The sequence below is a fragment of the Perognathus longimembris genome, chromosome 5 (genome assembly GCF_023159225.1).
Source record: "Perognathus longimembris pacificus isolate PPM17 chromosome 5, ASM2315922v1, whole genome shotgun sequence".
Taxonomy (NCBI): Eukaryota; Metazoa; Chordata; class Mammalia; order Rodentia; family Heteromyidae; genus Perognathus; species Perognathus longimembris.
In genome coordinates this window covers 7,105,327-7,124,092 of record NC_063165.1, presented here as the reverse complement: position 1 = coordinate 7,124,092, position 18,766 = coordinate 7,105,327, and the positions used below count along the sequence as shown (strand labels likewise).

General features: G+C 40.0%; 1 protein-coding gene and 2 pseudogenes across 7 annotated transcripts in view; 1 reads left to right on the top strand and 2 right to left on the bottom strand.

Annotated features, from left to right (window-relative positions):
• Window positions 1-18,766, top strand: part of Itsn1 (intersectin 1) — a 179,685-nt gene that overhangs the window by 14,957 nt on the left and 145,962 nt on the right. The window lies entirely within an intron of this gene.
• LOC125351491 lies at window positions 409-1,291 on the bottom strand (annotated as a pseudogene).
• Window positions 2,265-2,952, bottom strand: LOC125351489 (annotated as a pseudogene).

The following is an 18,766-nucleotide window of genomic DNA, read 5'->3' as shown; positions in this document are numbered from 1 at the left end:
CCCCTCGTGACACCTGTACCTCAGAGTACCTTTTGAGGTCACTCAGATGTAATAATCTTTAGGAGTCGGGTAGGGGAGCAGTGCTGGGCATTGAACCCAGTGCCATGCCCAACGTTGGGTAAATGCCTTTTCTTTTTTCTTTTTTTTTGGCCAGTCCTGGGCCTTGGACTCAGGGCCTGAGCACCGTCCCTGGCTTCTTCCCGCTCAAGGCTAGCACTCTTCCACCTGAGCCACAGCGCCCCTCCTGGCCATTTTCCATATATGTGGTGCTGGGGAATCGAACGGAGAGCTTCATGTGTAGGAAGCAAGAGAGAGCTCTTGCCACTAGGCCATATTCCCAGCCCCAGGTAAATGTCTTTTCTCTGAGCTGCCTCCCTATGCTCTTCATCCTGGGATGTTTCTTGACCCTCTTCCTTTGGCTATAGATTTATTACCATTTAAATGCCATTATCTTAGGAGTACATTCTCTTAGAGTCATTAACAGATATGAAATTGTACTGTAAATTATGAGTTTTAGTTAGATAGGCTCTTGGGCTCTGGCTTTGCTGGCAACTGTAATCTCAAGATTGCAGTCAGGATGTAATCCTGATACTCTTCGGAATACATTGTCAAGTCAGACTATCCTAAACAGTCTTGTCAGATGCAGAAATGGCAGAAAAGCTCAAAATCAGGATGACAAAAAAACATTCACCCATCTTTTGTTGGTGCCATTTCTTACCTACATAGAGAAGGATGTTTTAAACCAAGTTACCTGAAAGAATTGTGCTAGGCAGTGGGGGTTGAGGAACGGCATGTGACAGTGATGGGAGGGAATCTGCTGGGATACATCATGCGTAGACAGATGTGTTAAAATGGAGCCCCTTGTGCAACTAGTGGATGCTAGTGACATCAACAACATTGCTCGTAGGGTTTTTGCTTTTTTTTTTTGACCAGAACAGCAGCAGAGTCCAGCTTTTATTGTGTAAGTTGCAGAGAGGTTTAGTCAAAAAGACCAAAGCCCATGTTATTGTTGGACTCCTCCGCTTCTTCCTCCTTTGCCTCCACTTTCTCCTCCTCAGCTGGAGCAGCATGGACGGCTGGAGTGGGGACCCCTCCCAGCCCCTACATTGCAGATGAGGCTTCCGAGGTTGACATTGGCCAGGGCCTTTACCAACAGACCAGACCAGAAAGGCTCCACGTTCATCTCCGCTGCTTTGATGAGGGTGTTGATCTTATCCTCCATTGCAGTGACCTCGTCCCGTGCAGGATGAGGGCTGAGTAAGATGCAGGTGAGCTCGGAGATGGAAGCCATGGCCAGAACTGCCGGGCGCCATGCTAGTGGCTGGAGGTAGCAGTAGCGTGGGCCTCACCCCAACACTGCCTTAGCTTCCTAACCGAGCACCTTGGGGTGGCAGCTGAGGAATTGCCCCTAGGATGTTTGAACACAGTCATTTAGGCAACTAGGCAGAGTGAATTATTTCCTGATTGGGAGATAATACAGTCAGTGGGATTCTGGAGCTGAACTCTGCAGCTTCTTTTTTTTTTTTCTATGTAAAGTATGAATATTTATTTCAGGCTTTAGATCCCAATTGATTTCAAAAAAACAAAATCTGATTTCTCTCCTCAGAGTAACTGAGGCCACCATGTTAGGATGATTCCATGGCAGCAGAAGAAGCACATTTCATCAAGCTTAGCATGAAGTAAAGTCCCTGATGCCCACCATACCCAGCCTAAGGAAGGGAAAGAAACGAAATTTACTATGATGGGTCTGAACAAATATGCACGCACACTAATGTAGATGAGCAGCTAAACCTTGGCCAAAAAAAGATTTTTGAGTTTTTGTTTTGTGTTTTTGTTTTTTCCATTTTCTTTTGCAGCACTTATGAACTCCCAAGAGGTTCCCAGCTTTAAACACATTAAATGTCTTTAATTCTTCAGGAATCTAAAATCAAAAAATGAATGTGTTTTGCTGTGAACATTCTGTAGACATGAGGTGAGGTGGGAGTTTGGATGATGGTGGTTTTTTTAGGGGGGGAAAAATCAATACAGTGATGGAAGGATATTGAATGCAAGAGTTGAGACATTCTGTGGAGGGTTACTTTCTCTCCATTAAAGGTCCATAAAAAGGAGCAAACTGAGATCCATAGGGGAGTCAGCAGGAGCTGTTTGTTTTCCCCACCCCCTGTGAGTGAGTTTTTGTTGAGGGGCCACTGCTAGGTCCCCACTTGGCTCCCCTCCTTTTGGCCTGAGACGGCAGGGCAGTACAGGGCCATTGAAGGAGCCGGTCACGACTCCTCATGCCCAGACTCGTCATCGTCTTAACAGTCGGCATCTTTCTCCTCCTCATCTTCATCATCAATGTCATCATCATACAAGTCGTCATAAAGCAAATCTGAGCTGTTGTCATTGGAAGGCACTTTAGTTTTGATGCAGTATTCTGCCAGAGTTGTGGGGACCTTCACTCCATCTTTTTCTGCTTCGGCCTTAGTGGCTGAAACCTATTTCCTAATGATTTCAGCATATTCTTTGTCCTTCCTTTGCTGTCCCTCCATTTCCTGAACATAACCGAAGCATCCACATTGGCTGGGGAGAAGGTATTGGGCTCGTTAAGCAGTGAGATTACACTTAACAGGATAGTATTCTGAGTAGGATTCCACCTTTCTGAGGGGAGTTCTCCACTCTGTGGGTCATCTACAGGTGGATGCAGAATCGAAATGCATCCATCTCCATTCTCATAAATGTTGGGGTGCCACGTTTTGGTCAAGAATCTGAAGGTAGGTGGTGAATAGGGGTAGTCAATAGGAAATTTAATATGTGCCTTAAAGTAGCCGCCTTCGTAGAGGGTGTTGGGGGGTCCGAAGATGGCTGCCTCCCAGCTGTAGAGGTCGGACTCATCCACCAGGGTGAATCCTGCAGGGATTTCAGCTCTAGCATTAGGGCCTTCTGCGAGCTGGTCATCTGCTGCTGCGCCATTGCGGCAGCGGCGGCCGTGCGGGGCTGGGGCCCCAGTCCTCGCCCTCGGGCAGCTTCTAATTGTGTAACCTGCATAACTTTCCTGCGTCTTGATTTCTCCATCGATCAAATGGGATTAATCACAGTTCTTGCCTCATAGGATAGTTAGAATGTTACAGCCCTTAGCACAATGCCATGCTCAATAATAAGCACTGCATGAGAAACAACTTATTGTTTTATCATCACCTGTGATCTAGCTTGGAATTTATATTTTAAGGCAAAATGAAGGTATTATTCTAGTTTTCTTCCAAGTTGATAATAGACCTCTTTTTAACTTCTCATTTGTTCTTTTCATTATGTGAATACTTTGCCATTTGTTTTAAGCTTGGAGGAGATGAAAGGACAGGATCCAGAAGGTTTATAAGTGTCCTCTTTTACTTATAAAAAAGTAACATTGTACCCAGGTGTAGGTGGCTCATGCCTATAATCTTTGCCACTCAGGAGGCTAAAATATGAGGATTGAAGTTTGAAGCCAGCCCTGGAAGGAAAGTCCAAGAGACAATCCAATTAACCACAAAAGGCCAGAAATGGAGCTGTGATTCAAATGGTAGATCTCTAGCCCTGAGCACAATAGTTCAGGGACCAGTGCCAAGGCACTTGAACTCTGGCCTTCAAGCCAGGGGACTGGGAAAAAAAAAAGGTCATGGCTGTAATCCTAGCTTCTCCGGAGGCTGAGATCTGACTATCAGGATCTGAAGCCAGCTGGGGCAGGAATGTCCATGAGATTCTTTATCTCCAATAAAATGACCCCCAAAAGCCAGAGGTAGAGCTCTGGCTTAAGTGGTAGAGTACTAGCTTTGAGCAAAAGAAGCTCAGGTTCAGTGCCAGGTCCTGAGTTTAATGCCCTCCCCCCTGCAAAAACAAACAAAAAAACAAAAGAGTATAGATCAATGGCACAGCATTTTCAAAGCTCAGGATTAAAGAAAAAAATATACCTAAGTACAAGTACTTAAAGATTAAAATATAACTAGCAACAACTCAACAAAATGGGATCGCCTATTTGCTTACATTAAACATACGTTGTTGTTCCTCATGGATCTGCTGGAATGTTTGGTTGTGTAGCCCTACCTTTGACCATGTAATTAAATGAATTTGCAGTAGGAGTCTTCCTTGAACAAGCCAGTGTGCTTGAACATCAAGGGGACTTGAAAGCTTGGAGTGATGTCTCCAGGACTTACTGGTACTTTTTAAGACATCTCTGCAGGTATGGTTTTCTTTCGTTGTGGATTTCCCCCACCCCCAAGTTTTTCAGCTGTTAGAGATGTAATAGTTCAGTCCTTTCTCAATGACTTAAGTGTTACTATGGGAATTTTGAGAAAAATAATTTGAAATATGTTTGGCAGTATTTAGGAGGATTTCTGGATTTGGAAAGCATATAAACGAAACAGGCTTTCAAACATCAGTATGCATTCACTAGAGCTGGGATAGAGTTCAAGAATTTGTATTTCTAACCAGTTCTCTATTAATGCTGGGGTTGTTGGTCTAGACACCAGACTGAGAATGCCTAGGCTAAAGTGTGGAAGATAACTCAAGGCAATAAAATGAAGTGGGGGGGGAGGGTGCGGACAGGGTGAGGGGTGTGTGTTTTGGGAGAGCATCTTCTCCTGCTCTCTGGAGACAGTAGAACAACAGGAAAAGCACAGATGTAAACTCTTAATAATACTGCGTACTTAGAAATAATTCCATTTTGAGAGGAGCTTATTTATTTTTTCAGGATTGAGAGTAATACCTAGGAAGTTGTAAATACAGAAACTTTCTATTCTAGAAGAGAGGAAAAATTTCCCCTAAACATATTGTATCATTGATTACTTCAGTTATTTTTGCCTAATTTCCATTTAATGTCTTTATGTTTAAGACTTCTGTTTTATATCAAGATGAATATTTTATTTTCAAAGCAATATATGTTTATTACAGTGAAAGAAGAAAGGTCATGAAAGCATAATCTTTCTAGACACACACAGAAATTTGTTTTTAGACACCTCTTTCTAGGAACATATTCATTGATATATGTTACCTTGACTAAAGAGTTTTGGAACCCGTTCTTTCATTCAGTATCTTTGTATATCACTCGGTATAATGGTGAAGCATTTTTTTTTCTCTGTGCTCTTTATTTTCTTTTAAATTTCTGCTCTTGTCTGTCACACTTTGCAGGAAGGAATAGTAGTCTCCAACTTAAGAGCTACTATGGTTCTTAATTCTTTACAATCACATCAGATCCTTATTACCATCTTTTTATTTGCTTTGAAAACTTGTCATCGGGATATGGTAGCATGTACCTATTGTCCTAGGTGGGTAGATCACTTGAGCCCAGGAGTTTGAGATCAGCCTGTGTAACCTTGTTTCAAGAAACCAACAAGCACACAAACATCTCCTAATTTGCTTTAATTCATGTCTTTAAATTCCCCTACACACCATCCACCATTATTTAAGGATTTCTTCCCCCAGGTGTCAAAAGAGAAAATCTCTTGTTTAAGATTGTTATGAACGCTAACCTAAATGCTAACCTGTATTTTCTTCTCTCGCACACTTTCGTGTTTTGTTTTGTTTTGGCCTTGAGGAACATTTATTTATTTTTCTAGTCTGTATTAGTTGTACAAGGGGAGATTTCGGAGTGACATTTGATACATGTGTGCAAGGTATCACAGTCCATCTCACTGTCTGCCATGCTCCCTTACTGCCCCCCTCCCCCACCTTCTTAACAATTTTGGCAGGTTTCCTTGTTCTATTTACATCCTTACAAATGAACCAATTCCACCATGTTTATCCTCCTTTACCCCTCTTGTTATCCCAGCCCCTTCCCTCTGCTACCCATAGAGCCTGTTTCTTCCAGATCACTCCCATTCCCTATTGATCAGCAGCTGTCATTGAGATTGTTTTTATTGTCTTTATGCTCTCACTCCTCCCCCCCCCCCCAAATCATTAAACCATCTGTAACCAACTTTGGTGCAAGCAAGTCACTTCCTTCTACTATGAGCAAATGAGATTTACATTTTTTCAGTATTTAGTTATTTTGATCACACTGTGCAAATAGTAGGCAGACTTAGCAAGCTAGACATAAGCCATTCAAGTTTCATGCTGTTCTGAGAAGTACTAGGGTTCCTGAGAATTGTTAAGGAGTTTGCCAAGGGAATGAAGGGAAGGAGGAAGGAGAACTGAGTGAACATGCGGATTTTACTTCCAGTGTCAGCTTCTCGCAAGAATTGTAGACTTAATCAGTTAGGCAGATCTTAGACATTTAATGAGTTGTTCTAAATTGACTTGTCCCAGACAGAATTCTTGATGCAATTCCCATTGTACTCTATACCCCCAGACCTCTCTCATGTTAGTTAATGGGACATCATCTAATCACTTACTTGATTGGGCCCGAAACTTCATGGTTTCTTTCTGACGTCCACCTTATATCTGCTTCATTGTACAATCAGATAGACTCATCTGACCACTTTGGATCGTTTCTCCTTTTAAGATATTTCACCCAGGGCTAGAGATGTAGCAACTTTTAGTGCAGTTGCCTAGTATGTGCAAGGCCCTAGATTCATTTCCCAGCACCACAAACAGGTCAACAGCAGCAGAAACAAAGAAACGGGGCACTCATTTGGGTATAGATATCTTCCACAGACTCTTTGCTGGGTTTTTTCCTCTCCACTTGACTCTGGGTAATGTGTTCCACACAGCAGTTTCTGCAGAATAAATCAGATCATGTGATTCCTCTTTTAAAACTTTTCAGACTTTCTATTAAACTAGAAATCCAGGTTTCCCTAAGAAAGATCTATTTTTGTAGTTTCTGTAGCTTCGTTAATTTCCTTTTCTTCTACATTCTCCTTGTGTACTTTGTACTAGCCAAACTGGCCTGTTTATTCCTTGAACAGATTCTTTTTTCTTTGCGTCTTTTTTTTTTTTTTTTTTTTTTGGCCAGTCCTGGGGCTTGGACTCAGGGCCTGAGCACTGTCCCTGGCTTCTTTTTGCTCAAGGCTAGCACTCTGCCACTTGAGCCACAGCGCCACTTCTGGCCATTTTCCGTATATGTGGTGCTGGGGAATCGAACCCAGGGCCTCATATATACGAGGCAAGCACTCTTGCCACTAGGCCATATCCCCAGCCCCTTTCTTTGTGTCTTTGTACTGACTGAATCTCCTGTAGAACATCCTTACAACTACCTCAGAGATTTTCTCAGGAAAACTCCCCAGGCTCACCAAGAAAATGACTGACCTTGTTACCTTATTTTCTTTACATTAGTTCTCTGCTTATGAAATGATCCTATCTATGTGTTTACTTGTTTGTTTTGTTTTGTTTTTTTGGCCAGTCTTAGGCCGTGAACTCAGGGCCTGAGCACTGTCCCTGGCTTCTTTTTTGCTCAAGGCTAGCACTCTGCCACTTGAGCCACAGCGCCACTTCTGGCCATTTTCTGTATATGTGGTGCTGAGGAATCGAACCCAGGGCCTCATGTATACGACACAAGCAGTCTTGTCACTAGGCCGTATTCCCAGCCCCCTATGTGTTTACTTGTGTAACTATTCTCATTTTAATCTGAATTGCATGCCAGTCTTTGCTGTCACTCATTCATTTTTTCATATTTATTTTCTGTTAGTATTCATGGATATGGCATAATGACTTCAAACATTTCTGGCTGAGCATATATTTTTCTGCTATATTGCAGACAGTAATAATTAGGAAGCTTGTGAAATTAAATCACCTTGTATTTACTTTTTACAGAGTACTTCCCGAATCCCAAGCCAAAGGGGTTATATAGCTTTTTAATGTAAACATTTAGGCTTCAAGCTTGTTTTCCGTGTATATAAATGTATGTTCCTGAGTCTTCTGTGTCCATATGCATATGCATAGTATTTGTGTTCCTCTTAAATTGTAAGCACTCCAGTTTATGACTTTTTTCTAGTATTGAGATTTGAAATCAGAGCTTCACATTTGCCTGGCAGGTGCTTCCCTTTCCAATGTGCCTTCATTAGTTTTTGTTTTGTTTTGTTTTTGTTGCCAGTCCTGGGGTGTGGACTCAGGGCCTGAGCACTGTCCCTGGCTTCTTTTTGCTCAAAGCTAGCACTCTACCACTTGAGCTACAGCACCACTTCCGGCATTTTTCTATGTATGTGGTGCTGAGGAATTGAACCCAGGGCTTCATGTATATGAGGCGAGCACTTTACCACTAGGCCATATTCCCAGCCCTCAGTTTTTGAATAGGGTCTCATGTTTTTGCCTAGGCCATCTTTGGCCAGCTTCTATTGGTTGAGGTGGGTCTTGTGAACTTTTTTCCCCTGGCTGGCCTTGAACAAGAATCTTTCTGCTGTCTGTCTTCTAAGTAACTAGGATTACTGGCATGAGCCAGTGCTCTTTGGCTATAGTGTGACTTCCATGCTTGAACTTTTTACTACTTTTTAACTCTTTACTACTTCATCCTCTGATGTGTACCAGGACTAGGTCCCTATACTCTAAATATTGATTTTGTAATGTCCTAAATCAAGTTTAATTTGGGCTAGGGGGTTCATTAAAAACTCATCTCAGTTGTGTTTAAATTATTGCTTTAGACATTTTTAGCCAGTAAATACAAAAAGATTGCCTTTTGTGTCCATTTCATATATTCTCACATTATATTCTTGGAAATATAAAGTTTTACAATGCTGCTTTCATTGTATGTCTATATGTGTATAGCTTTAGCTTGGAAAAGTTGATTTATTAAACTTCACAGGTTGGGGCTGGGAATATGGCCTAGTGGCAGAAGTTCTTGCCTTGTATACATGAAGCCCTGGGTTCGATTCCTCAGCACCACATATATAGAAAATGGCCAGAAGCAAGCATCTAGCAAATACCACAAAAAAAGCCAGACAACAGCATGTTGCCTGTTTTGCTCCAGCTATTCAGGAGGCTAAAGGCAGGAAGATCACTTGAGTCCAGCCTAAGCAATGGTAGGGCCCTTACCTCCTCATACTCCCTCCCTACACATACATTTGGGAAGACCTGTGAAGTTTATCTTTTTTTTTTTTTTTTTTTTTTTTGCCAGTCCTGGGCCTTGAACTCAGGCCTGAGCACTGTCCCTGGCTTCCTTTTGCTCAAGGCTAGCACTCTACCACTTGAGCCACAACGCCACTTCTGGCCGTTTTCTATATATGTGGTGCTGGGGAATCGAACCCAGGGCTTCATGTATACGAGGCGAGCACTCTACCACTAGGCCATATTCCTAGCCCCCTTATCTTTTCATTTTTAATGTCTCCTTTTAAGGTTTGGATGTATTTCTAGTTAGCTTGGTCTGCTTCCTGTTGATAATAACCTGTCTTATTTTAAAAGATGCCGTGTTATTTTATATTTTATTGTTTTTAAAGCATGTTTTCTAATTTTTTTGTAATCATGAGCTGATTTAGTTCAAAGGGAAATGGTAGATTTCACTTCTCTTGAGAATTTCTTATTCTCTTGTATCCTGTGGAATATTTCTGTGTCATGTTTTCAGGTTTCGTTTAAGAAAAAGGAATCTTACTCATGTCTAAAAGTTGACTGAAAGGATAGCTCCAGAAGCCTGAAGTTCAGCAGAGAGCTCTGCGTACATTTTGGGGGGAGCAAAGTTGTGATTGAATGTTGGGGGACTAAAATATCAGCATTTATTGTTTATAACTTTAAAGTGTAGATGGGAGCTTATGAATTAATTAACTTTTGTTAAGCTATGCAGAGGTAATAATCCCTAAATCTACATAGTTTGCAACAAAAGCTTATTTGTCATGTTAGTGCCTTGTGTTGGGTGCTATTCAGAGTCCTATGATGACAGTGGAAAGAGCCAACCCAGGTGGTTCTCAGTGTTTGGCCTTCCTACCAACACTTCCTTGCCTAAAAGGAAGTCATGTTGTTTAATCTTAGGCCCCCAGTCACATGTCCTATGGGCAAGAATGCAACTCCTTGCCGGATTGGATAGGTACGTCTGAGGAAGGAAGGGCAGCAAATAGTTTTGATACTATTGCTGTTGTGGTATATATTTTGATGTAGTGACATTTTCAAAGGCTTCCTTGGTTTTTCTGATGCTATTCAAGGTGAGAAGCTGGGCAAGATGTGGAGTTTCAGCCTGTTCTCTCTAGTAACACCAGAATGAGAACTTACTCATTAGTAGTGGACAACGATTGGTATGTTTTGTAGTGTAGCATAGAACACTTCATATAGCAGTTCCTATAATAGCACTTCTCATACATAAAGTGAAAAGTGTTTTTCTGGGGATCATGTTGGCCCTACCATAAAATGTTTAAAGAAAAGACCTATCTATTCATTATATTTGGGAAATGTGTATCAAATGTAGGTTGGTAAAGGTCATGTTTTATCTGGTTTCTCATGACAACCACTGATGTTTTGTTATATATCTTCGTATATTTCCTTTACTTTTTTTCTCCATATTTTTGGACATTGTCCATGTTTATGGTTACATTGTACTCAGTTTTGTTGCAAATCACGAACTGTAAGAGTTGTAGGCGACATATTTATAAAATTAATTTTATCTTTCCCTTGTTCTTTTGGTTTCATCTTCATATGAACCATTTACTTACTTGAAAATCGTCCTATTTATTCTCTCACCATGGTAATAATGGAACATTCAGAAGGGTGAAAGGTAGAAGCTAGCGAGAAGAATAAGGCTTCTATCCTATGTGATTTTCAGAACATTCAATTCCTATTGAATCTGCCTTGAACCCATCTTTTTCCTGGGAAATTTCTTTTACCTTTGTCTTTCACATCTTTTGGGGTTCTTTTTGGCCAGTCCCAGGGCTTGAGCTTAGGGCCTGAGCACTGTCCCTGACTTTGTTTTGCTCAAGGATAGCACTCTACAACTTTAGCCACTGCACCACTTCTGGCTTTTTCTATATATGTGGTGCTGAGGAATCAAACCTAGGGCTTCATGTATACAAGACGAGCCCTTTACCACTAGGCCATATTCCCAGCCCTCACATCTTTTAAATAATGTAAAAATCATTTAAATGATATAAAAGTCAAGAACTAGATACACAGTGATTTTTTAGTGCTACCGTTTTTTTGTGACTGACGCAACCAGAACATCTTAATGTGAGTCATTCAGAAACTGTCCCTGCTTGAACCTGTTTGGAGGGCCCTGGTTATGGACGTCCGCAGCATTTTTTAGCTAGCAAGTGATCTTTTGTGTAAGAAGGCCATTGTCCAAGTTCACTATGCCTTGTTCTCTTGCATCATTAATCATCTTTTCTTCATGCCTTGGAACCACACAGCTGAGCTTGAGTCATCTGGCTCTTCACTGAACTGGAAATCCACCCTGCTGAGGTGAATGTGGGAACTGTTTGTTGTTCTCAGTCTAGATCTGAAAACTGGTTATCTCGTGTAAGGCATAAGTTGAATTCCTTTTACATATGTTAATTTTTATTAATTTACTTTATTGTTATTACACAGGTGATGTACAGAGGGATTACAATTACATGAGTCAGGTAATAAGTACATTTCCTTTCGTCCAGTGTCTTCTGTTCCCTCACTGTTTCCCAGTCTCCCTAAATATGCTAAATTTTATAAAATGATATGATTCGGGCGAAGATGACATAATTAGCTTAACTATTAAGCTTGTGACTAACACTTGTTCTTCCTGTAACTTCAAAGTATTTGAAATACCTATAGACACAGGGAACTTTTAATTTGTAGTTGGTTGAATTTCTCTATCTTAATTTTTGTAGCTCTTGTTAATTTTAGGACTATTCACTTTAACAAATAGATTAGGAATGTGGTGCAGGTTGACGACTTAGATAATGTGTATATTTGCTGTTGCTTCTAAGTAAAGCTGCCAGATCAAAGAGGAAGAATGGAAAGGGAAAAAAAAGAGGGAGAAATGAACACTAGCCTTCCCTGTTTTAACATTTGTTTGAGGCCCATATGAGCCTATAAGCTAGTCTTTTGTCCCCCTTCTTAGTTTTATTTTACTTCTGTTGTATGAAAGGATTTTGGTTAAGTCTGTATTGGTAATGAGCTGATCTCTCTCTTATCTGTCTACTGTCTACTGTCTGTCTGTCTGTCTGTCTGTCTATCTATCATGTATCTATCTATTAATGTGGTTCCATAATAGCTTTGTTTCCATCTGACTACTTATCTAATCTGACATGCATCTCCTTTAAGAAGTGTCCATTACTAAGGTCAGCTTACAGGTCAGGTGTTAATATTGACTGTCCAGTATCTCAGATCATTTCTACAGACTAAATTCATCTTGGTGTCACTCTCAAAGAGTACCGATTCTGTTGAAAAAAGTTAAGGATTTGTTCTTTTTGTGTTTTAAATCTTTCCAAGATGTAAAAGAGTGAAACTTTCCAAATGTGGATCAGTGTGATTTGAGAGAATATTTATTTAGATTAAGGCAATAGGTTTAATAGTTAACTAAATTCCATTTAAAATCAGCTCTTAGAATCAGATGTATGAGATCCTTAAGAATTTGCTATGTTTTATGTAAGCTTGAATTTGAGGATATTTTTCCAGGAAAATGTATAGTTTCCTTTTATTATCCCAGGAAGGAATGTTAGTTGTCAAGGCTATCCCCCCCACCCCCCAAAAAATTAGTCATTATTTTAAATCATGCTTAATTAATTGCAGTGACATAAGGGAGAAAAGAAAAAAAAAGGGAGAAAAGAGAGACAAGTAATTTCCTAATTCAACCTTTCCCTCCTGGGTATTTTTTAATTTTAAAGAGTTTAATTAAATTATTGTTTTGTATTCCTTTTAAATTCTCAGTTAAATAAGGTTTGTTTAGAAAATTAGGAAGTTGAGATGTATAAATATGCTAAAATAGAATTTGCTTTCTCTCTGCTTAGCCTTTTATTATGAAAAATTCCAACATCTAAAAATTCCAAAAGACAAGAAATAATAAACCACATCAACATAACTTACCCATTTTCAGTAACTGTTACCCATTGGCTAATCTTTCATCTGTCCCAACAGTCCCCAATCTTGAAGCAAGTCCAATTTCTTCTGGTTGTGGTAATAGACTTACCCTCTTGGCACTATTCAGACACCAAGGGCTGGATACAATTTTAAGGAAACAGTTTCCAAGTTGAATTTACTTTGAAGAAAGAGGTTCAAATTTTCTCAGGATACTCAGTGTTTAGGGGATGGGGGACTTTTTCTAGTTGTTTAAATAGGGACATATTTGCAAAGTTCTTATCTGTTGAGAAATTCCTCTAACAAATTCTGGTTTAATTATTCTGTACTGCTTTGGCTATGCCTTATATAAATAGTACTTAAGGGAGGAAAAAATTATTTCACCCAGAGTTGCATCTGAGAGGAGTCAGATTTATTGAGTATATTTAGAAAAATACTCCTTAATGCTGTAATAATATTCCAGCTTTTAAAGTTGCCTCATAACAATAGTTTTTAAAATGCACAAATAAAACATTTAAAGGTTATCTTTTTCCTAGCCATCCATCAGTGAGACAAATTAATTTCTCTTTTAAGTCAAAGTAAAAAAAAAAAAATCAAATGTCAGAAATCTGCAAGCACTGGTTGACTCTTCCTTTGTTGTTAAATCTATTGATTTAAGGCCACCACTGACTTCAGCACACTTGAGCTTGCATTTTAGGCTGAATCCCTTTTGTCCTTTGAAAGATAAAATGATGGTTCTTTTTGGTGGTTGGGGGAGGGCAGGGGGCAGAATTTTCACTTTCTGTATGTCACGTGACTTTAATAATAAAACTGTTTCTCAATTTACTTTTTAAAAAGTAGATTCATTGGATTATTAGAAGTACTTGGAGGATGACCTTCTATAACTAAAGCCATTTTTGCTACACTTGTATGTTCTCCAGATTTAGTTCTTGAAGGTGAAGATCAGAGAGCTCACTTTTGTACTTACTTTATTACTTTGAAAGGTCCTTGATGGCTGGACTCCATAGTATTATTGAAATTCTGGACTGACTGAACTAAGTTAGGAATGTCTGACTAGAGAATGATTGAATTTGTCTACTTTCCTCCATAGCTAAGCAGAACTATCTATATTAATATTCTGCCTAGATCATATAGATGTTGTTAAAACTACTATAGTTAGACTTTCAAAAAATTGCAAAAATGTGTATTTCAGCTGCTTCAAGATAAGTACTATATTAAATGCAAGGTGTTATTAGCATCTCATTTCCCTCATTTTGTGTTTTTGACACTAGAGATATAGTAATTACTTTTTCTTGTTTCCTGGTACATATTCTGATAAATGCTTTGAAATTTGTTCTTTTTATGTTGTTCATAGTTGGGATGCTATAAAGTTCTTCTTGTGTCTTATTTTTAGTTCTCAGTGATGATGGCTAAGTTAATAGCATGGTAATTGAACTGGGCTAAGTGCTCACTGCCTGTCCTTCTGGCCTCCTCCACTTTCAGGGTCAAGTTACTGTTTACAGTGACATGTTTCACTGTGACTGCGTAGTCTGAATCACTTCCCCTGTTGCCTGGCTATCTTGTGTTCAATTTTTGTCTGATTTCTTTTTCAATATCTTGATGGTCCATTGGTTTACACATGCGTCTTCAGAAGATCTGTTGCTATCAAAATGAAGCCAAAATGAGATCCTTCACATGAGGGGACATACATCACAGAATCAGAGCTGAGTAGTGAGGAGATCTGAAATTAGAGACTAGTCACAGACATCCCACTTTTATTTTCTTCTGGATTTCCGTGTGTGTGTGTGTGTGTATGTATGTATGCATGAATGAAGTTGTTCTCTTTACCAAATTTGGATTATTTTGTTATTGGCAAACCTGGTTTAATTTTCAGCACTATATTTAGCCATGCTTCTGTATATTTTCAAGGATGTTAATTTCTTTCGGTCCTAATGGTAACTGCTCAGCCTCACACACCTACTAATTAGAATTTTCTATGCTCATTGGGCTGCTTGTAGTCATGGGCTTCTCACTATGAGAACATCAGTGTTGCCTTTAGGCTTGGGGTTCAGAAATGGAAGGCGTAAAGATTTGAGGGGTGTGGTTTTTCAGGAAATAGGACTCCTCTTTCTCACAGAATAGTACTTTTTGTTATACTTTTATGTTGACCTACTTAAATGGTTGAGTTTTGTTTAGGAATGAAGTAGCATTTAAGATAACACATGAGATGGGTTGACTAGCCCGTATTTCAGATATATGACATAGATGGCTGCTAATGTTCCCAGAAATGTTTGAAAATGGCCCACGTTTTATCAGTAACTTGAATTAGCATTCCACCACAACCACCTTGTCTTTTTAAAAGTTATTTAAAAACAGTAGTAGCATGTTCTGATACCACATACATAAACAAGAAGATCTGGTAGTAAGCTGAATTTATTTGATATTCAGGATAAATAAAGACTATTTATACTAAGAAAAGCCTGTGCTGTATGCAAATAACAGAAACCTCCTAAACATTTTTGAGATATTTGATCGTAATTCTAGATTATTATCATCCTGTTTATCTTTTTAAAAAATTGCCTGTCCCATGTTAAATATATTTTTTAAAGTTAGCAGTATTATGATTGTTTTTTAAATTTTTTTGAAAAAGTGTAAGTTTATAAGCATAATGTTAGTTGGCTGGACTGTATTTTAGATGTTTTTGTCAGAACCCTAGGTAACTGACTTGAAAACTAGATGGCTAGAATATACCATAGTTTAGGAAGATAGTAGATCATTTTTTGTTCTATTCTTTGGAACATATTTAGGATCAAAGTTAGCTTTTAAAACCAACATTTGTTTCTTGCTTTGATATTTAACTGTTGCTTGGAGGAATGAAAATTGGTTCCCAAACATTTATAGAGCTATACTCTAGCAGTAATCTGGGTAGGAAAAGATTCCTTGTTCAGTTCTGAATTTATGCTGGTGGAGACTAAGTGACTACTGGAGATGGAAGGGTAATCACATGGATCATTCAGTACTTCGTTCGTTAAAAACGAATTCATTCACAGCACAGGGTTTGTGTGCTTCTTATGGGCCAAACCCTGTGACAGGTGATGATAACGCAGAAGACAAGGGTTCTTGCTGTTAATGGAATAGTCTTGTAAGAGACACAGTGACTATCAGTTTACAAAGAACCCAGTTGTAGACTCAGAGCATGCAAAGAAAACAGCAGGGAAAATGAATGAAGCTGTAGGACACGGGGCTGGGGTTTAGAATGGGAAGGAAAAGGGAAGACAGGCAGGCAGTAACCTGCCAGCCGAATCTCAATTATTCTGTAATACTAGTTTGGCGCAGTACATGGTTATCTGTCTATAGTAATTGTGCAGTAGAGTGAATGTTTAGGCCTGAAGTTGAGATGGGAAATCTGAACATCTTTGCCTTGCTGTGCTTCTACAGCCTGTCTATGCTTGACTATGGTTTTGTTGCTGATGATTAGTGTTGGCCCAATAGTCTCCCCTCCTATAGTTTAGCATGCTCCTTTCCTAGGCAGCAGTAGGCTCATTTGGTGAGGGCCATAAATAATCAGCCTCCACCCCCTTTACCTTGAGATGGCACTCCTTTGGGGCAATTATCACCATATAAGGCAAAAAGATCCCCCTTAGAGTGGCCTCCAGGCCTAGGCAGCTGCAAGACCCCTTATCTACTACTTGGGCAGCAGCCATAAATCCTAGCCCATCATGATGAAGCCCCTGGGCCGCATGTCCACACTGGGGTCCCCGCCTCCAAGACCTCCTAGGTTATATGGGTCACCCCAGATAATAGCTGGCACTTATTTTCACTTCTCCCTTGTGGGAAGGGGTCTTGCCGGTCCCTTTGCTGGCAATAAACCTTTCCTTTGTTCTTTGTACTTGGGTGTCTGCATGGTTTTCTGGCCAAGGCTAATTTACCCTAACAGTTAGTGTCTGCAGTCTTGGCACATGGGTGTCCATGTAGGTTTGGGGTTGCTACTTCCCCAAATCCAGCTGCAGTGCTGCTTACAGAGCAGCTATTCTAAATAGTAACCGGTCCTGACTGTCCTGTAGAAAGTCTTTCAGTGGCATCCTTGCCCTGTGTAGTTGAGCAAGGTGTTCACCCTCCAACTAGAAAGCAATGCTAAGAACTTCTCTTCATCCTGCAATGCCTTCCTGGTGTCTGATGGCCTTTCTTCTCCAAGCTCTATAGTTGTTGTTGTTTTTTTTTGCTGGTGTTAGAGCTTGAACTCTGGGCTTGTCCCTGAGCTCCTTCTTGCTCAAGGCTAGCACTCTTCTTCTTGAGCCACAGCTTCACTTCTAGCTTTTTCTGTGACTAATTGGCAATGAGTCTCACAGACTTTCCTACCCAGGCTGGCTTGGAACCTGGATCCTCAGATCTCAGCCTCCTGAGTAGCTAGCATTACAGGCGCAATCCACTAGTGCTCAGCAAAATGCTTTTTTCTTTTTTTTTTTTTTTTGGTGGTGCCCAGCAAAATGCCCTCCCCTCTGCCTTGTTTTTGGTACCAGTTAGGGACTTGTACTCAGGGCTTTTGAGCTTTTTGCTCAAGACCTAGTTCTCTACCAGTTGAGCCACAGTCTTACTTTATTCTTGTTCTCTTCTCTGCTGTCTTTCAGTCTTAGCCTGTTCTCTATCACTGCCTGAAACACATGATGCCAGCATCGTTTGTTTATTCTGTCTCCCTTCTAAATGTGAACTCTGAGGCAGGACCTATGTTTTCCCTTCATAACAATGATCTCATAATGAATAGACAATAATTTTAAATTGAGCATTGTCACATTTAGACATTTATTTTATTACATTTCTTGGATGATAATTGTGATTGAATAAAACTTGACATTCTGAACTTTTACTCTGTGTAAGGTACTGTTCCAAATGTTTTCCTTATGCTAATACTTATTTAATTATTCCTTGTTATAGAAAAAGTTATTCAGATGCAGGTTAAAATGATAATTATTGCAATAGGGAGGAAAAAGTGAGCTTAACTTCAGATACAGCAAGAACAAGTAGCAGAGTGAGGAGGTCAACTGATGGAACATTACTAGGAGACTTCAGGTGTAGGGAACGCTGTACAGAACTGAAGGTATTAGTCTGCTTGAGCTACTGTAACTAAATACCATACCAGAAATCTGGGGAGTCTCAAGGGCAATAACCACCCCCCCTTTTTTTTTTTTTGCCAATCCTGGACCTTGGACTCATGGCCTGAGCACTGTCCCTGGCTTCTTTTTTGCTCAAGACTAGCACTCTGCCACTTGAGTCACAGCGCCACTTCTGGCCGTTTTCTATATATGTGGTGCTGGGGAATTGAACCCAGGGCTTCATGTATACGAGTTAAGCACTCTTGCCACTAGGCCATATTCCCAGCCCCAACAACTCTTTTCTTATTTCATAAATGACCGTGTATCCTCTCATGGCAGACAGTGAGATAGTGTCTCTTTAGTAGTGTGTGTTCCTTTTTCCTCTTTGTGTGTGTGTATTCTATTTGAACTCAGTATCTTATGCTCACTTGGCTTACTTGCTTGGCTGGCACTCTCCTATTTGAGTCACCCATTTAGCCTTGCTTTTTGTTTGTCATTTTGGAGGTAGAGTCTTGGGCTTTTCTGCCTGTGCTGCCCTCAAACAGTCATCCTCCTGATCTCAGCCTCTTGAGTAGCTCAAATGACACATTTAAGGTCTCAATCCACAATTGCTGTCTTTTCCTATGAGTGGAGTAATCTTATGACCTAACAGAAGTTTTGGATCCCTATAGACATTCATCCAGTAGCACTGAGCTAACCAGATTTTTGCTGAAGAGTGAGAAACTTGGTTAGATATTTAGGTAGATTGTCTTACCCCACAGACTGGAGCAAAAAAGCCAAGTAAGACCTCGAGGCCCCCAGTCCAATTCCTAGTATGGCACAAAATAAATAAATAAGTAAAATGAAGT